We start from the raw sequence: 3,721 nt of genomic DNA, 5'->3' as shown, positions 1-3,721 counted from the left end.
TATATATATATATATAAAACCTCGTTACGTGTGTGTGCTTTTTATGTGTGTGTGTGTACACACGTGTGTATGTGTGTGTGTGTGTGTGTGTGTATATATATATAAAACCTCGTTACGTGTGTGTGCTTTTTATGTGTGTGTGTGTACACACACGTGTGGATATATGTGTTTGTGTGTGTGTGTGTGTAAAACCTCATTGCCTGTATATATTGCCATCTCCTGGAAAAGGAAATCGCTGGCAGGCAAAGAGGTCACATATACCTCATTGCAACTATCCATATATATTTCGGGTAAATTAGACCCCACATCAAGTATTTCGGATTGTATACACACACGCACATATCTGTTTGTATGTATATGTGTGTGCAGTACATGTATATATGTGTGTATAACCTCATTACATTATATATACTTTCTAGTGTATATACATATCTATATTGCCACCCAAGAATATAACATATTACAGTATATATAACGCATATATAAATAACGTAATTAAGTTATATGAATGTAGATCTGTGTAACCCCATTACATTGTGTATATATATAATTTCTAATGTGGATACATAGCTATATTGCCACCCAAGAATATAATATATTACAGTATATATAACGCATATATAAATTATATGTATATATAATGTAATGACGTTATATGCATGCAAATCTGTACAACCTCATTACAGTGTATATATATACTTTCTAGTGTCTATACATATCTATATTGCTGCCCAAGAATATATTACAGGATATATAATGCATATATAAATTATATATATATAATGTGACGAAGTTATATGAATGTAGATCTGTATAACCTCATTACATTGTGTACATATATATAATTTCTGATGTGTATACATCTCTATATTGCCACCTAAGAATGTAATATATTCCATTATATATAACGCGTATATATATATATATAAATAATGTGACGAGGTGATATGAACGTAGATCTGTGTAACCTCATTACGTGGCGTATATATCATGTGTCAGGTGTGCCAGGACGTCTCCTCGCGTGCAGCGGAGCCGCCGGGAGGCAGCGCGGCTCTGCCCGCAGCGGCTCGGCCGTGCCCGGCGCTTGCGCCCGTCTGCGGTGAAGCGCTCCCTGCCGAGACCCGGGCCCTGGCCCCTGTTTTTCCCCGTGGAAGCGAGAAATCTCATAAGCCCCACGAAGAAGCAAGAGGCTGGAGGGAGGAGAGAGCTCCGGCAGTGCTTCCTCCCTTCTCCCAGCCTCCGCGAGTCGCGGACCCCGCCCGGGGCCGCCCTGCAGACCCGGCCGCACAGCAGTGGCCGAGTCGGGAAGGGGCGCAGCGCCGGCGGCCAAGCAGCTCCTGGGTGCCTGCCCACGTCCTCAGGACCTGCCGCTGCTCAGAAAACCTCTTTCTCCTCCGCGCTTCTACCAGCGGCCGCGGCCGGGAGTCAGGGCGGCACCTGCAGCCGGGCTGGCTGCGTTTGGCAGCTGGGGGTGCCGTGGCCACAGCTCCGCGGGGACGGTGCGGAGTGCCCCATGGCCGCGCCCAGGCGGCATCCTGCCCGGCGCCACGTCTCGTCTGGGCAGTGCAAGCAGCGCCTGGGCCGGCGTCGCTTGGGGAGTGGGGACCCAGCGTGTGTTTGCTGCAGGAGGGCGTTGCTGTTCATCACTGCAGGATTTGGCTTGTCCTAGAGGAGCCCTAAGAGCAGGTCATCCCCCCAGTGCGCTGCTGCCTGTGCGGACACAGCCCAGGAAACCTCCTTGCATCAAGTTGCCCCTGTTCACATCGAGGGTGGTCTTGTGCCATGCTCTTCTGCAGGCAACTCTTCCCTTCTGTGCTTGAAGATCGAGGTGGCCGGAACCGGTGCACACCCAGAGTTGTATCGTTTCCCCTCCTTCGCAGTGGTACTGGGTTTTTTGGTTTTTTTTAAAAATGGCACAGCCCTTTGGAGGAAGACAGGAGTTTCTGGCTCCCTGCAGTGTGGGGGCATATCTCATTTGCCCAGGTCCTGTGCTGCACAGTGTATCACTGCACCCTGCTTCATCAGACCAGTCGCCCCAGTCAACCCCCAGGTTGCACACGCACTTCACGCCCAAGATGCTTCCTGTTGTAATGTGTCCCTTTATTCAGGGCAGGTTGTAATGTCACCCTTCTCTCTCCGACATTCATATGCTGCCATCTACTGTGAGAGAGCAAACTTACAAGCGCAACAGTTCAGTCATTTCCTGATCATCACATTAAAAGTGCCCTTAATCCGAGTCGTTGGAAACCCTGAGGATGCTTTTGATAGATGCTGAGTCCCTCCATTGAAGGTGCAGGGGGGCTGTGAGTGTCTGGCACCTCCGCCAGCCTCTTGGTTTCAAATTGGGCATCCAGAATGGGAGGTACTCAGATTAATACCCACGGTTACACATGTGCACTGCACTTGTCCTGTTAACATGGGGTTACTCCCGCTGTCACATTTGAGGCCCCCAGTTGTACAGACTCTTCCCTATTCCCAGGAGACTGCACATTTTGACTGACTTATTGGTCTGGGCTGTGAAAAGTTTTTAAATAGAGTTGGGGGGAAGTTAAGTGTACATATTTTCATGGGGTTTTTGGTTGTAGCGGTGTTGATCTAAGGACAAGATTATTTGGGTAGACGTGATGACTTTTATTAGACTGAGTAGTTGGGAAAAAGTTCCTTGGAGTAGCAGAACAGCAAAGACTTCCTATGCCTGAAGAAGGGTGATGGCACCAGACAGCTTGCAACTAACCTTTTTTCCAACTACTCATCTACCCAAAGAACCTTCTCTGCCCATATTTTCATAGCAACTTTGAATGATCGTTTAAGTCCCCAGATAATTCAGCCAGAAAGATAAGAGTGGAAGCTTATGGATAAATTACAATAAAGATCCCAGGAGGACAGAGAGCAGTGGTCAAATGACCAGAGAAAATTGCAGTTTTCCTGGGTTCTGTTCCTAGTCCTGGAGTCATTTTTTACCTGAAGTCAGGCAAGGCATTTAGTGTCACAATTTGCTTACAATAGAAAAAGTAAGGATAACATTTCCCTACTTCATATTTTCTGTAAGTCTTAATTATTTTACTGGGAAGTATTTTGAGACCCTCTTGTGAAAGTTGCTCTATAGGTACAAGTTCCTTTGAGGCTTATGAAATATCGGTTGCATTATGTCCTGCCAAAAGTAAAGACCACATGTTTTAAACAGATAAAATTCCTTTCCAAATCAAGGGCTAAACGCAGATTTAAATGATAAAGACGGCCCATCTTTGGGTTGGGCTAAATCAAAACCTCATATCTAAAATCTCCAAACTTTGGAGCATTTGAAATCTGAATCAGAACTTCGTGCTTCTGAGGCCATCTAAATATGTGTGCATGCTTGTTTGATTTAAAAAAAAATCCTGCTGAAGCAAAGCATTCGGCAGAAGTCTTTCTTAGAGTGAATGAGGATGCCAGATGACAAAACATGCAAACCCTACCTTTTCCCTCCTTGCTATGAATCTGCCTCCAGAAAAAAAATAAATGGAGTATATATGTCACAGGCTGAAGAGATCTGCTGGCACATAAGCACAAGAACAACACCATCAACAATAATAATAATAGGGAAGGAGCCTGAGTCTACCCAGATTTGGATGGTAGTTAGGGCTTTAAAATACAGTGTATATTCTTTATCCACCTATTAAATAAGTAAGTAACTTGCTTAACTACCTGAAACCTCCCCAGTCTCAACTTTTTACCTCTCATT

The sequence above is a fragment of the Gavialis gangeticus genome, unplaced genomic scaffold (genome assembly GCF_001723915.1).
Source record: "Gavialis gangeticus isolate Ggan-Ray unplaced genomic scaffold, GavGan_comp1, whole genome shotgun sequence".
NCBI lineage: Eukaryota > Metazoa > Chordata > Crocodylia > Gavialidae > Gavialis > Gavialis gangeticus.
The sequence above is the reverse complement of the archived record's forward strand: the minus strand, read 5'-3'. Positions refer to the sequence as shown.